This window comes from Strigops habroptila, chromosome 8 (genome assembly GCF_004027225.2).
Source record: "Strigops habroptila isolate Jane chromosome 8, bStrHab1.2.pri, whole genome shotgun sequence".
Classification (NCBI taxonomy): Eukaryota; Metazoa; Chordata; class Aves; order Psittaciformes; family Psittacidae; genus Strigops; species Strigops habroptila.
In genome coordinates, this window is record NC_044284.2 from 34,096,756 (window position 1) to 34,113,031 (window position 16,276).

The following is a 16,276-nucleotide window of genomic DNA, read 5'->3' on the forward strand; positions in this document are numbered from 1 at the left end:
TTGTCTCCCAGTCACTTTTGTCTCTTCCTCATGCAATACCTTCACACAGACCCTGTGATCTTAGTGGAGCCCCTGCCAAAATGGCTCAGCTTCCTTCCCAGGGTCTCGAGAGCCAGGAAGAAAGGTTTGTTCGAGGTCTTGGCTCCCTCTCCCGGCTGGCTTTACAGCAATTTAAAATGAGATTTTTAGCCCTTCAAAAAGTAGTGTTTGCTTACTGCCAATGCAAACTTGAAATAAGAGAGAAAAGAATTCTGGTGATGAGACTAGTGAGAAAAAAAAAATATTTACAAAGTTGGAAGCTAATCTCACTAAAATATAGTTATTCAAAGTAAAATCATTATGGTTTTGATATAGACTATTGTTTTCCTCCTGCCAAGACTTCTTGAATGACACATACATATGAGGAACAGTCTTTTTATTTATTTATTTTTTAATTTGTTTGTTTTTCTGGATTACCTGTATTTTCCTTCTGACCTGCAGGCTCTAGACTTCTACTTAGTAAATGTCTCAGTAAAAGCTGTGTGTTATCCTTAAACAGTGGTAGCATTCCCCTACCTGCTAATTGCTTTATTTGTCCTTACTGCTTCCGTCTCCTCATCAACAAAGGCTTTAGCATAAAGGGCAATGAGGTAGAACATGACAAGGAGAGTGGGAGCCAGAAGAGTGAATACTTCTGTAATTACACAGTAGCCTGGAGTAGCTCTTCTCAAATCAATTACGTAGCCTGGATTGCCCAAAACTCTGAGGACAGAGCCCTTGTTTTAATTTGCCTATGGAGCTATGTGCTCCAATAATGGGCAAAATTCTCGCCTTGTTACCAGTTGCCTTTTATCAGAATCCACGTAATTCATTCCTTATTTATTTTATCTAATTACTTTATTAATAGTACACTTAGCACAGCTACAAACCAATCATTGCAAATTGCTTTGCAAACACTAACAAATGAAGCTTCATCTTATCTTGTTGAAAAGTTAGTGACGTTCATTTTTCAATGGGGAAAATGAGGCAGAGGATTATAGTGGAAAGTGATTAGAAAAAGCAACTGGAAAACCACCCAAAAAATCCTGATAAAATGTAGTTGCAAAATAAACTGTTGGATAAGTCAGGAACTTGAACCAGCAATCAGAACATTCAGCCCAAACTTTACATTTGCTGTGTGCTCCTCAGCATTATCCTTTTAAGGATTTTCTATTTGGTATAAACCTAGACGGTATAAAAGCAAAGTATTGCTAGTATCAAGAGGATTTCAAACATTTTGGAGACTGATTTTTGTTGTTGCTGAAGAGTTTACTAAACAGCATACTTCATGTAACATGGTCCCTACAGGATTAAGGAGAATAAGCATCTTTATTGTCAATTGATTTTACTACTCCATGAAGGTCTCATCTTCCAAAGCTCCTAGCTGTTGTTGTTACAGAAGTCAGTGTCTGAACGTCTTTGGCATCAGCGGCTGGGATTTAGCCCACATGGTGGTCACTGCTGTCATGTGTTTCTCATTTCTTCTTCCCCTGTGGAACACTGAACAGAAGCTGTGTCCAAATGCCTGGAAAAGTTTAGAATTGGGCAAAAATTTGCTTTTGATCCCTATTCTCTTCATAAATGAACTACCAATATGTAATAACCAGCCAGAGTACCAGCCAAAAGCCATGGCTTCAGCAGTGCTATAGAGAAGGGGAGGAAATATTTTTGAGGGTACATTTAAAAGGCATTACAGCTACTGCCTGAAAGGAGAAGTTTATAGGAGGCAGAAGGGTGGCTGGTGAAGCTGTTTGGATAACTGGCTGTTCAACAACAGAGGTGTGTATGAAATAACAGATGCGAAGGCCTGAAGCGAAATTTTGTGCAAAATTTAGGTGAACTAAAACACTGAAAAAATATTTCAGATTTCACTGAATAGCTGTTTCAGGCTTCCTAGACATTTGTAATTAACTGCAAGTAAGTTTAGAATAAAAACATTTTCCGACTCCTAGTTTAAAAAAAAAAAGTAAAAATCAATTCAATACCCATTCATGAGAGGTTTTGTGATCATAATGAGTATTTCTTAGTGAAAAAGGTTTATCTGGGAAAAATGTGTCTGGCTGTAGTTGTAACCTTATCTGCATAACCTGTAATAGAATAACTATAGCTGTAGAAAGACTTTTGTTCTTTTTGGCATAGCCGATCAATTAGATGTGTAGGATGGAGTTACAAAAGCTCTTACAGTTGCCGGAGCTGCTTTGCTGTTCATGGTTTTATGAACAGAACAGTGCTAGAAATGATGTTATAGGAGTGAATGATATTTTGAAAACTGAGTTGTTGTTCTTTATGTCACATAGCTAAAGCCCTCAATTGCCGCTTCTTTCCCATAGGATTTTGATGCCACAGAAATGCACGTGAAAGGTCAATCCTTGCTTCAGTCTGCCTTGAGGGGGGAAAATACAGGCAATGGTATTATACTTGCTTTATGCATAGGGAGCTGAGGCAAAGAGGGGGAAGCTGATTTTTATTCTGGTTTTGGTTTGGGTTTGCTTTTTTTTTAATATACCTGGCCAAATTTTCAATAAGCTTTAATAATATATTAATTTCTAATTTTGATATTTTAACCATCATTATATCATCTTTCCATCAGCAACCCTCATTGGCCATAACTAAATTGCCCAAAATCTCTGAGGAGGTCACTAGGAGAGCTGGGAACTGAACCTTTCTTATCTGTAATGACAGTCAATGCACACCTCTAGATAGGGAATATAAACCTTCATCCAAAATCCCTGTCGGGTTCAAAAACACCTTTTAAAAGACAGCTGACCTACTGCAGGATTACAGTTTCAGGTGAAGCAAACCAGAGCCAGAGCAGGTCCTTACTGAATAACCTGCTGTGTGCAAGGTGAAAGCAGTGCAATTTCAAGGCTGCGTGCCCTTAGAAAGTCCAATGATCCCATGGAGAGCAAGTAATCAGTTGGGAATGAACCAGTACATCTTGCAAGACTTTTTTCTAGGCAAGTTGGGTGCTAGTAAAACAATCTGAAGAGGAAAAAGTAAAAAGTTTAGTAATTTATTTATGCACAGAATTCCAGTAACTGGAGTGCAGGCTTACTGGTGGATTGCCACCTGTGCCCAGGCTCCCAGCCATCTCAAAATGCAGCACCTTTTCTTTTTCGTAACTCACAGAATTTCACTAGGAAAAGCCAAACACATTATCATCATGATACTAATTTGTCATGTTAGCCACTGCTGTAATGCCCAGGTAGTCAAGAGAGCAGGGAATAACTGTCATTTGGGAGAAGACAATATTACACAGTTAGACAGAAATCACCCCTTTAATGCAGTGATTTTTTCCTTGATAGGAAAACACTTGGTGCAGTACGGTGTCCAGCTACCTCCCCAGCTACTGGTAAGGCATTTACACACTATGGTTTGAGCTAGGTTCCCCCTTATTGGAATAGCCACCAAATGGCATTCTTGCAGTATTAACTTTCTGTCACTTCCAGCTCAAGATATGACCTAGAGTAAAAAGCTTCCTGTCTCTCTATCAGCTCCCTTAACTACTCCCTCCTAATGCATGTGAATTTTGTGCCTTTGTTATGCAGTGCACAACTGGAAAAAGTGATGGATTTGTAATAATATTCTTCCAATTAAAATAAAACATTCATACTGTCAAAGTTTAAGCTAGTAAAGCTAACTTATAGTTTCCAGAAACTTCAGATATTAAGGAGCACACAGCTTTACCACACAGGTTGCCGTCAGGTGCATTGCAAAGTTTTTTCTTGCTCATATATCACTACATTAGCTAAGTTAATAAAGCAAAAATAAACCAGATCTCTGTTTCTTTAAACATTTGGGTTTTTTTTTTTTTTGTAGAAGTGCTGCACACACACGGATATAACATCCCCCCATCCCTAAGAAGCCCCTTCCCACCAAAAACCAAGATCAATTTCTAAAACCTACAAACTATTGTCGTCCACAGACAATGGTGACAGACAATCTGTGTCATGATGATCAGAGGCTCAGGCAGCAGTTGGCAGCTCTGCCTGTGCCAGGGCCACAGCTGGATGGGGCAAACTCCCCTTTCTGCTTTCCCAAACACAGAGGCAGAAAGCAGAAATGACCTCTGCTTTGTGCTGCCAGATGAAAGGAGTCACAAACTGCAGCCAAGTAAACTGCTCAAAGAGGCATATTATATTTGGTTTTTATGCTGAAAGTCACTTTTTAGACATCAGAAATTAAGAATCATAAATATGACTAAAGTATTGATGAGGAATAATACATAAATACATTTCTGTGTGTTCAGTCTGACCTGTGGAGTTGTGCATTTGGCTTTTTAACTGATGTATGTTACTTTTTTGCTTTGTCATCACAAACATCACTCCACCTCTGTGCTCTTCCATTTCTGTTCGCTATGGGAGGTTATCAGGTAGGGTTTGATGGGGAGTGATTGCTGCAGCCAGTGGAGGTTTTCCCTCATTGCATGGCTACCTCGGGAAGACTCAAAACCCAAGGGGAAGGAAGGGTCTATGAGCAGCCCAAACACTGCATCTTTATCACTGGGAAAACAGAGACAGCCAAAAGAGCTAAATCTCTCCTCATCCAAATCTTTTACCATTGAGTGCTGGGGTTTTTTTGTTTGTTGTTTTGGTGGGTTTTGGTTTTGGTTGGGTTTTTGGGGGTTTTGGGGTTTTGGTGTTTTTTTGGTTTTTTTTTTTTTGTTTTTTGTTTGGTTTGGTTTGGTTTTTTTAAGGGGGAAAAGGCTGGGTGGGGGTAGAGCAAAAATGCTGACCTTAATTAATGGAAGACCCACTAGACCCGAAGGAAAAGGTTCGGCTCTCAAGCCTTGGGCCTCCCCCTGAGCCTCTCCTGGGTGTAATGAGAGAGCTCAGCTTCATTACTGGCAGCTGAGGGGAAGGGTCACTGGGACTGGATTTGCAGGGCCCTCATTGAGGGATCACTCCATGCTGAGAGAAGCTGGCCATGCTCTTGGACACCTGGTCATTAACATTGCTAATTAGTGCCCATTAATCAGGGCCCTGGGTTTTTTGTTGTGTGTCACCGGCTCAGAGGAACCAAGTGAATAAGAAGATTGTTTCATTACCTCCACAAGAGGTGGAATGAAAGCAGTTCCCATCAGCTCAAGATGAGCTGAATTAAGGGAAAGGTTAGACAACAGTTTAAGATGAGCTGCCAAGGGGGAGCTGGGGGACCTGAGCTGTCCTCTGAGAGGAAAACCGGTCACCTATAATTAATGAAATCTTCCACAACCTCACTCTAATCACCGTGTGAGCTTCTCACCAAAAAACCTATCTTTTGCATCGGAAGGACCCTAATTTATCTGTTTATGAAGTTCTAATCTTGGCAAGCTTTAATTCCATGGGATTTTAGCAACATATATAAATGCGTATATGTAAATGCAAATGTGTGTGTAAGTACATGCTCACATAGTTTGAGTGTGTTTATGCGTTTGTTCAATATATTTGCCTGAGTCAGCAAAGATGCTTTTTACACAGCCAGCCTCATTGGGAGGGGGAGAGGGGGGCACGCAAATCTGTATTAAAATATATCTAGATTTTATTTAAAAGATTTTTTTTCTGAATTGTGTATAAAATGTTTGGTTGTATATTTTTATGTTCTATGCTATGGCTGTAAAAGCACAGAAGAAATCTGGTGTTTTACAGAGGAAGAATAATTAAAAGCAAGTTCTGTTTCGGTAGGTTAAAAATGACATGGGAAAAATGATAGTTATTGGTTTACATAGGAAAAAGTAAAGAATTTAATTAGCAACCAGATTGTTAAAATGCAATGTTCTCCTCCCATGCTCTATTGTCTAACTTTTGTGGAACAGGTGCCTAATTTTCCTAATGGGATACATTTTAATTGACAAAGTAGTTTGATTGCTTTACACTAATTTTCAGTTTCTTGCTTACTTTTAATATAATAAAGTCTTTTATTTTGACAAACTCAGACGCCCTCAAGAAAGTAATTAGAAGCAGGTTTTATCTGTCTGTCTCTTTTTATAAACCACTTTTTGATTTCCAAAACCAACTAACCAAAAGCTTGATTTGTTCTGCTGATGTGTGAGAGCCAGTAACTTTTAGTCATATGCACTAAGCATTTCAATCAAGTTGTTTGCATATCCATTCATTTCGGAAAGACTCTCAAAATGGATTACAAACATTTAATTGAAAGAGGAATAAAATAATTAAGGAAGGACAAGTGGAAGTTAAAAATATGCCTAAGGATTCACAACAGTTATTGGATCATTCTCATCATGGGGCATAAATTCCTTCTTGTAGTTTCAAAGGACTTTATTCATATAAGGCACATTGCCTTTCGTAAGAACAGAAAGTAAAACTGTTTCTTATGTATGTGATTCTCTTTGTAAAGCTGTGAGCTTGGTTAAAAATGTCCATAAAACTAATCTTTGGAGCATTGCAGCTGGTCTGGAATTCTATAATATGATTTCTGGGACTTCATGGGAAAGTTGAAGGCTCAAGGGGAAAATACACAATGAACAGCTGAGAAAAGTTGCGTTCTGGCACAGAATCATGCAAATGGGGCACATTCTTCAGTTTTCTCATGACGGATTGTCTCTGAAACTACTGAGCCAAGTTGCTGAAATGCTAATGAAGGAGAAGCATCAATGAGCGGTGTCATCCTGGGGGCTTCTGAAGGGGACAGAGTAGGAGACAGAGGGAGGGGGTGAGAGAGAAGGAAGGAAGGAAGAAAGAGAGAATGAAAAGAAATGGAGCAGGAGAAGTTTCAAATATTAGGGCTGGCCCACTCTTAAAAATAAATGGAAGGGTAAAAATAATACAGCCATGATGAACTCTGATGAACAAATCCTTTCTGGATAATAAAAATGAATAAAAGCACTTAAAGAATTTGGCTATGGCCTTGGGGGAAGTGAGTGTGAGTACTGCTAACATTGGGGACCACCCTTCTGTTTGATACTTGGGGTAGATGGGTGTAGACCCCCAAGCTTGCTAGATGCCAATGTTTGAGGGATGGTGTGCTAGTGAGGTCCTTCAGTCTGCCACCTCAGTGGAGGTAGGGGATAGAGATCCATGCAGCAGCAAAGACTCAAGGGTTATTGATGTATTAGAAACCATGGAAGCACCTGAGAGTGGTCACATAGGAATTAGGGCTTCCCCCTCCAAAAAGGTGGCGGGATCAATTCCCCAACTGAAGTGCATCTACACCAATGTACAAAGTATGGGCAACAAATAGGAGGAGCTGGAAGCCATTGCACAGCAGGAAATCTGTGACATAGTTGCCATCACAAAACTATGGTAGGATGACTTGCACAACTGGAGTGCTGCAGTGGATGGCTGTAAACTTCAGAAGAGATAGACAAGGAAGAAGAGGTGGTGGCATAGCCCTGTATGTTAGGGAGTGTTTTGATTATCTAGAGCTTAATGATGGTGATGATAGCATTGAGTGTTTATGGGTAAGAATCAGGGCGATGGCCAAACAAGGCAGATGATATGGTGGGAGTCTGTTACAAACTACCCAGCCAGGACGAAGAGGCAGATGAGATATTTTATAAGCAGCTAGGAGAAGTCTCACAATCACTAGCCCTTGTTCTTGTGGGGGGACTTCAATTTACCAGATGTCTGCTGGAAATGCAGTACAGCAGAGAGGAAACAGCCTAGGAGGTTCCTGGAGTGTGTGGAAGATAACTTACTGACACAGCTGGTGAGGGAGCCAACTAGGGAAGATGCCCGTTGGACCTGTTTGTGAGCAGAGAAGGACTTGTGGGTGATGTGATGGTCAGAGGCCACCTTGGGCACAACAATGACAAAATGATGGTTTTCAATTCTTGGAGAAGGAGGTGGGTCAGCAGAACTGCTACCATGGCCTTCTGGAGGGCAGACGTTGGCCTGTTTAGGAGGCTGGTTCACCAAGTCCCTTGGAAGACAGTCCTGAAGAGCAAAGGAGTCCAGGAAGGCCAGACGTTCTTCAAGAAGGAAATATTAAAGGCACAGTAGCAGGCCATCCCCATGTACCAAAAGATGAGCCAGTGGGGAAAAAGGCCAGCCTGGCTGAACAGAGAGCTTTGGCTGAAACTGAGGAAAAAAAGGCAGTTTATGTCCTTTGGAAGAAGGGACAGGAGGACTACAAGGATGTTGTGAGGTTAAGCAGAGAGCAAATTAGAAGAGTCAAAGGCCATTGTGTTAGATGGGTCTAACACTGTGGAATTGGTCCATGGTGGACCACCCCGATCATCTAGAATGAGCGTGCACGGCAAAGGGCCAACAAGGCCACTCCTCCTAGTGCAGACTGGCCCCCTGCATCAGGAGGAGTCTGCACTTTTGGCATATAAAAAAGGCCAGGGTTCGAGAGAGATCAAGAAGGAGGCGGATCCAACTGCCACCGAGGTCGATGTTGCCTCCGCAGGGACACCCTCTAAAATAATGCCTGCCACCCCATCTCTTCACGATGTACCCCGGAGCTGGCCTCTTGATCATTGGACGAGTGTGTGGGTCGGTAAGAATCTATGCCTAACCTATTCTTTGGTAGCCTTTAGATATCTCTCTTTCTGGCTTGTTATATCTCTGGATTTTATATCTATTCTGGATCTTGTAATAAACTTTCTAGCAGTTTGGTGTGTGTGCATGTATGGCTTACATCCTTCTTCACCCGGAATCCTTCGATCCCTGGAACAGCCATCTAGCACTTAATCTGTCTACTGCTGTAAAAGACAAATTAAAAAATTTCTATAAATACAGTGGCAACAAAAGGAAGGCTAAGGAGAATTTCCATCCTTTATGGGATGTGTTGGGAAAGATAGTGACAAAGGATGACACCAAGTTCTGCTGGAGCGTTGATCTGCTGAAGGATAGGAAAGCTCTGCAGAGGGATCAGGACAGGTTGGATCAATGGGCCAAGGCCAACTGATGGATGTACAACAAGGCAAAGTGCCGGGTCCTGCCCCTGGGTCACAACAACCCCATGCAACGCTACAGGCTTGGGGAAGAGTGGCTGGAAAGCTGCTTAGTGGAAAAGGACTTGGGGGTGTCGCGGTGGCTGAACATGAGCCAGCTTGTGCCCAGGCAGCCAAGAAGGACAATGGCATCCTGGCCTGTATCAGAAACAGTGTGGCAAGTAGGGCCAGGAAAGTGAACATCCACTTGTACTTAGCACTGGTGAGGCTGCACCTCGAATCCTGTGCTCAGTTCTGGGCCCCTCACTACAAGAGGGACACTGGGGTGCTGGAGCGGGTCCAGAGAAGGGCATCAAAGCTGGTGAAGGGCCTGAAGCACAAGTCAGGAGCAGCTGAGGGAACAGGGGTTGTTCAGCCTGGAAAAAAGGAGGCTTAGGGGGGACATTATTGCTCTCTACAACTACCTGAAAGGAGATCGTAGCGAGGTGGGGGTTGGTCTCTTCTCCCAAGTAATAAGGAATAGGAGAACACTTGAGCCAGGGGAGGTTTAGATTGGATATTAGGAAATATTTCTTCATCAAAAGGGTTGCCAAGCATTGGAAAGGCTGCCCAGGGACGTATCTGAGTCACTATCCCTGGAGGTAGATGTGACACTGAGGGACATGGTTTAGTGGTGGACTTGGCAGTGCTAGGTTAACGGTTGGAGTCAATGATCTTAAAGGTCTTTTCGAGCCTAAACAATTCTATGATTCCAAAGAGAACTGTATCCCATTTTAAAAATGTGGGGGGAATGGTGGTTAATAACAGGTCTTTTACTTGGCTCTAAAAATTGTTATTATTTACAATTTTTTAAAAAGAATTTTCCTTATTGCACAGACTTTGTGTACTTCTATTTGTAAAGAAAAGCAGTTACTTTCTCCCAGTAAATAGCTGAGCTTTATAACCAGATATCCCAGAGCTCAGCTACGAATGCTCCTTAAAATATTGGGCTTACAAGTATTAGATCTGGAAACATATTTGTATTTAAAATACCCATCAGGCTCCAATTTACAGACTTTCAAAATTGTTCTGTTCTCACTCAAACCCCAGCATAAGTGTCCAAAGATCTCAGAAGCTGGTACTGTGCTATTCTGAACATCTGGCTGGAGGTTGCTTCCAGTCAGTGTTTCTAAAAGTGCTGCTGGGTGCTAAGCACTTTAAAATACGCCCCTCAGAACTCGAGATGCAACATGTGTTATTCAAGCTTGCAGGAGGGCTGTGAAAGGCTGTCAGCCGCAGAGGAACAAAATCCAGTCATCTGCCCTGTGTCCTCATTGCTGGTGAGAATAGAAAATTAGTAGGTGTCTTAAGTGAGAGTGTAGAAAGGGGAGGAAACCAAGCTCTCAAAGTTTGGGTGAGTGGATGTGTCAATGGACTGGTGGGCTAACGCCCTTGGTATTGTCCTCATTTACAACCTCTGGGAAGTGCCTTCACCCATTTTTTCAGCCTCCTCACTTTTTGCCACAATGTATCTATTAAATTTGTTGAAATGAAGATAATTACCTCTTCCTATGGCTTTTTATGTTGTCTACCAGGATAAGGACTCCAGCTTTACCTGGGGTTTTCTGATGCAGCCTTAGTGCAAGCAGAGATAAAAATAGTATAGCATAATTGCACAAAATCTAAAATCTGAAATATTTTAGAACAGTTTGGGAACAGCTGTGCTATACTGGGCCCACAGCAGTTAGGTGTGTTATTGGTGTATGTGATTGTGCTTTAATAACTGTTTTAATGGTGTTTTTTTACTGCTCTCAAACCTTGGTAAAACTTACAGCCCTAGTTTCGCAAGCAGATTTTAAACATGGTACTTGTATTTGCGCATGGAAATTACTGGGTGCTGTTTACCTATCCACATACTGCTTGTGTTTAAGTTTATGTTGCATCTTTTAATATTATTATAGCATCTAAGAGCTCTAGGCACAGAGCAAGATTTGTGAAAGCACCAGCTTCCCTCATGCTACAGTAACAGCGGAAGTCAGCTGAGAGATACAAGCAGATGTGGGAACATGAGAGCTCTCCTGGGTATGGTCCTGTGGGCAGCAGGCTGAGGTAGGTATTAGCACACTGGTGACCTACTTATTGTCTACTCTTTTGGGTTGTTTGATAGGAGACCTTTTGCAGATGGTATCCACCCGAATGAAAGACATAGCCCAAAGGTATTTTTGTTTTAAATTCTTGTGACTAGATCACAAGGATCAGACAGGACCTGGAGATGGGTTGGCTATTTGATGCTGAATGAATGATGTGAGGAGAAGGGAGCAGCTATGAAGGAAGCTCTTAAAACTGAACTGGCACATGAGGAAACCTCTTTGGGTAACTGGCCCTGACCCCCAGGGTAGGACTTGAAGGAGGGGAGAAGGGAGCAACTCCTCCCTTACGTAGTCCACACAGGGACACAACCCATACTGCTACCAGCCTGCAGGGAAAGGGCTGATGGCAATACAGAGATGTCCACATTGGAATATACAGCCTTACTTATTCCCAAATGATATTACAATGACTGTAATAAATGTGATTATGGATGCCCTCCCTACTTTCCAGGATTTATGCCACCTTGGCTGAATCCAACCTCTCAACATGAAGCCTTGTCCTGCTATGCAGTGGCGTTCCAAAATGAGACAAGGCATGCTCCCATGCCCAAGGGCCTCTACACCCTCCCCACCACTGCAGACATCTCCCAGTAGTTAGTGCATCCCATCCTGCTCCCAGCTGGAGCACACTGCCTCTCACAGACCCTTGGTAGGAAGCTGGGACTGCACCAAACTAGACATATACTCTTCCTTCATTGCTGACCTCTCTGAAATATTTTCCACACCCCTACAGGTGATGAGAAATTTTTCACCTTCCAAAAAATCCTGCTTGTGCTGCTCCTTCTTTTCACTGGTTTACCAAGTTGGTGTTGTAACTTCCTGATTTGATGTGGAAGGATTGCTCTCTCAGCCCATCTGCACTGTTAAAAGAGCTGGTAAGTGCTGAGATGAAAATATGCGCTCCTTTCTGTAGGGTGGTTGTATAGTTCTGTAATTACTGGAAAGTATGTGTGCATTGGGAGGGGGAAAACAAAACATATTTGGGTTTTATTGCTTTGATTTAAATAAAAAAGAGATTTCTCTGTAAGAACAGGAGGTTCTTCGGTTCTTAAGAGGGTTTTACCCAAGCAGCACTGAAACAGTAAATGAATGAATTACAGCAAAGTAACCAGTATGCAGAACAGGTGATAATGGCACAAAGCAGGCTGCTATAAAAATAGATAAATAAATAAATAAATAAATAAAAAAGAAAAATCCATACATAAACATGGATGAAAAAGGGGAACCTGAAAGTGCAATTAAGATGACAGTTTTGGTCTAATGAGAAAGCATGTATATTGACACCTAAAGGTTTGATTATATCTAATAAAAAAAGTCAAATAACATTATTTATCTCTCAAACTTTTCCAATGCCTGGGAATGTCTGAAAGCAAGATTTTTACTCAAAGGGTCTTCTCAAATACTATATTGTACACAGCAGTATGATTACAGTGAAGAATTAGGAGATCCTAAAACACGCTGACAGCCCCTAACATGCCTTATTGTGCTTCAGTGCTCCAGCTCATATGCTACTGTCAGGAGGACCACCCACAGTTCATAACAGCCATAATGGAAAATTCTATGGGCTAGTCTAGCTAGGCATAATTGGATGGGCAAGAAACTGAGTTTTCCAGCTTTCAGAGCTGTTTACTTGACCTGTTTTAATTTTGGTTAAAATGGAATAATACGTTTCTCAAGGAAATATTCAGGTGTTGTCACTTTTTAGCCTAATAAATCTCATCTTCAGGAGTGTCTCTAAGATGTTCACATTTCTAATAGCAAAGAATACAAACTCTTCTGACATTATAGATTAAATTCATGGTAGTTGTGTGGCTAACAGCACTTACACTGAACCAATTGAACTGCTTGAAAGTTTTATAGGAACCAAGGTGGCTTTTTTCACCATATCATTTGACCTGCTCTCTCCCACTCTGCCAGCCCACAATTTACTTCTTCTGACATATCATTAATGCAAGTCCTGGTGTGCCAGTGTCACCTTGAATTATGTTTATTTTCAAAGCTTGTGGACATCCCTGTTGGTACCCCAAGGGAAAAGCATTTTTGGACTGACTGCTGAGAATTAGTATTGGAGTGTGTTTACTTTGCTCCAAATCCAGCAGCTCTTTGGTCTGAAACCTGAGAAGAGGCTACGAAGATATTTTTAAAAACAAAAGGGTCTTAAGCCATAAGACTTTTTAGGCAACATACCAGAGTCTGCAGAACTCAGACATTCATTCAGACAAATACCCATTTACGAGCCAACGTAATAATAAGGAGGGTTTGCACCAGCACAGTTTGTTTTGGATGGGTTATTGTCCATGGTGTCCTTGGGTTCTGACAACATTCTAACATTGCAGTTAGTCTGCATATTTCAGCTGAAAATTTATGCCATACCAGTTTTGGAGTGATTGAAAAAGCAATAAGAAAGGTGTGAAACTCAACATGAGAAGCCCATGAGAAGCAGGTGTTCCTTGGGGGTGTACCGATGCTTTGGATATTCCTTATTGCCACAATAAGCCTTTGACATCCTAAATAGCATGGCACAGATTAAATCAGCCTTAGACTGTTCTGGTTTACCTCTTGGTTATAATTCACTTATTCAGTCCCCAGAATAAGGTGGGTTTTGACTGTTCTAGTTCTGTGTCAGTCTGGCTTGAGGTTCTTTAACACCACTAAAGCCAAACACTATTTTCTTAGCATTACTCTCACAGTGAGGTTATTGGAGCTGTTGAGTCTTCCAAACCATATTTTTACAATGATCAGCATAGCAATAATTTTATTCATGAGAACTTGGAATTGCAGCATAAAAGACAGTTCTCAATAATTTACAGTTTTGCAAAAAATCACACAGTTATAAACCAGGAAAATAATCCATTTTAAGGCAAATTGAAAACATTTCTAGAAATTGAATCAGTACCAGACTCTCTTCTCCACTCCCCTCTGCCTACAGCCACACTTGTCTGTTTGGACCCCACGTGGGTTACCAGGACACATTGGAAGAAACTCCTCTGGTCTTCCGTGCTGACAGGAGTTTCTCTGACATAGTGAGAAAATTGCCTTGACTTCATGGCAACTGAATTAAGCTTTCTGCAGCTAAATAAAGGATCCTATTTTCCAGGCTTTTGCATAGTGTCTTTCAGCACTGCAAAATCTGTTCAGATTATTAAAAATAATAATCTCATTAAACTGACTTTTATTCCTTTATATTCTAGCTTAAAAAAATCAAACTGAGAAAAAAGCATAAACTCATTAAGCCTTAATCTAAAACAAAAGTTTGGAGCCAAATGTCCATGTTCAGTCTTTTCATTCTGTAAACAACAGTGTCCTATTAGACAGAGATAACGCAGAAGGGTTACAGATGACAAACAACACATTCATGGGATCTGTATTCATTCTGAACAGTAGGGAAAAATAAATGTGTATTTACCAGTGATTAACATTTTAACTAGTGTTTGGTGAAATCCATAATGTGATTTAAAAAAAAGATTTCCCAGATTGCAGGAAGGACCAATTACCTGAAATAAAGCCACTAAAAAGTTGTCCAGAGGTATATAATAATAATAGCAATAATAGTAGTAATAATATTTAAAAAAAAAAATTAAAAGCTCCCTCCCCAGTTGGAAATGATTACACAGATATCCATGCCACTTGGTCAAATATCAGAAAAGGATCCCATAGACCCATAATTAGCAATGTAACAAGCAGAGCCTTGAGAAAACAAGCTGGTCCTCAAGACAATAATCTTCATTGCTAGCACCCATCCACCAGGCTTCATCTCAATGAGTGAATGAGGCAGGCAAGATAATAAAAAGACCTACACATTCAGAAGGAAAGTTCCCCATGTGCTACTTTGAGTGGCCTTCAAGGAGGTAAAAAGAGGAGAGGTAGGAGGAGGCAAAGCAGTCATGTCCCCCTCCCCCCCTCAAAGAATGAAAAAGAAAGGAAAAGAATCTAACTTGCTTCTGCAGAAGCTGCCTGGCGACACACAACTAATTACTATGACTCGTCCCCTGTTTGTGGATCTTGTTATCAGTAAAAATAATAATAAAATAAGCCCTAGCAGTCTGGATATCTGCAATTACAGTGTGAATTGCATGAGAGGATTATATGAAGTGCTCTTGGCGTGAAGGGTGGGGGACCAAGGCGCTTCAACTTGAGAGCAGTAAGCAGCTGCTTTGGGGCTTTGCACCTGCTGCTCACCAGGCTGTTTTCACCTCTAGACGAAAACAGCTTCTCTCTTCCTCTCTCTCGTTTCTTTTCACACAGCACACAAATGTAAAAACAGGGGAGGATTTTTATTATTAAAAAAAAAAAAAGAAAGAGAGAAAATGAAATTGTCTTCTAAAAGAAGTTTCCCTGAAGCAACATGAGAGGCATCTTACGGCAGCGAACTGGAATCTGAAGATGGAGCGCAGGGCCACAGAAACAGGCAAGCCGGCTCCATTTTAATGCAGAGGCAGCAGACAGAGTGCGATCTGAGATTGGCAAAGTTTCAATGTAAATCCAGGGGGGCAAAGGGGATGGGGCTGGGATGAGAAGAAAGGACTCTTTTACTGTTTCATGCTTCTAAGTCCTGCCGATCAGCATAAACTCAGCTCGACATTCTGGGAATAGCAATGAGGCACACACAACAATCAAAACACCCTAAATCTGTTTGATGATTCAGACACTTCGTGCATCTGCACCGACAAAATGGGACTTCAATTAAATAACTTGCAGATTTCCAGAGAGGGGGGAAAAAGTCGGGGGAACATGAGGATTTTTAATTAGTAACTCTGAATACAAGCCGGTTTTTTAATTAGGTGTTTGCACTACCACTTTATTCTTAAAGGGAGATTTGTAAGCGCGTGGGATTGTTGTGAAAGAAGATCCTGGACAGTTTGTTCCTAACATTTTGTTGCAACCTGCATTTACTCCTAAACAGCTTTTCTTTAGCAAATGAAACTCAGCTACAATTCCAAGCAAGTTGTTCAAATTAAGGCTAAGAGTTTTTTTGAAAGGTTTAAGTGCATACACACATCCAGAAATATATAGACACATATTGTAGTGTCCAGGATATGTTTCAAGACCCTGCAAGAGTTTTCCTGTGTTTCTATGGTTCAGATTACTCCCTGCGGCTAACCTAGTTATATATAACTGTACCATACAGAGGGTATAAACAGAGATAGTAAAAGTTTGTTGCAGAGTTGAATGAAGTTCCAATATGATTTCACTGCACTGTAGCCACTGCTTTTCGAGCAAACCACTAATGATTGCAAGCTTCAGAGTCTGAAAAACGATGGGTGAAATCCCGGACTCTTTGAAGTCATTGAGT

General features: G+C 41.2%; 1 long non-coding RNA gene across 1 annotated transcript in view; it reads left to right on the forward strand.

Moving 5' to 3' along the window:
- LOC115612277 overlaps positions 1-15,391 on the forward strand; it is a 49,183-nt gene extending 33,792 nt beyond the window's left edge. Inside the window, exons 7-9 of the long non-coding RNA XR_003992923.1 lie at positions 10,795-10,942; positions 11,717-11,858; positions 15,229-15,391. This is a non-coding gene — a long non-coding RNA (uncharacterized LOC115612277). The remainder of the gene's footprint in view (positions 1-10,794; positions 10,943-11,716; positions 11,859-15,228) is intronic.
- Positions 15,392-16,276: the final 885 nt, after the last annotated feature.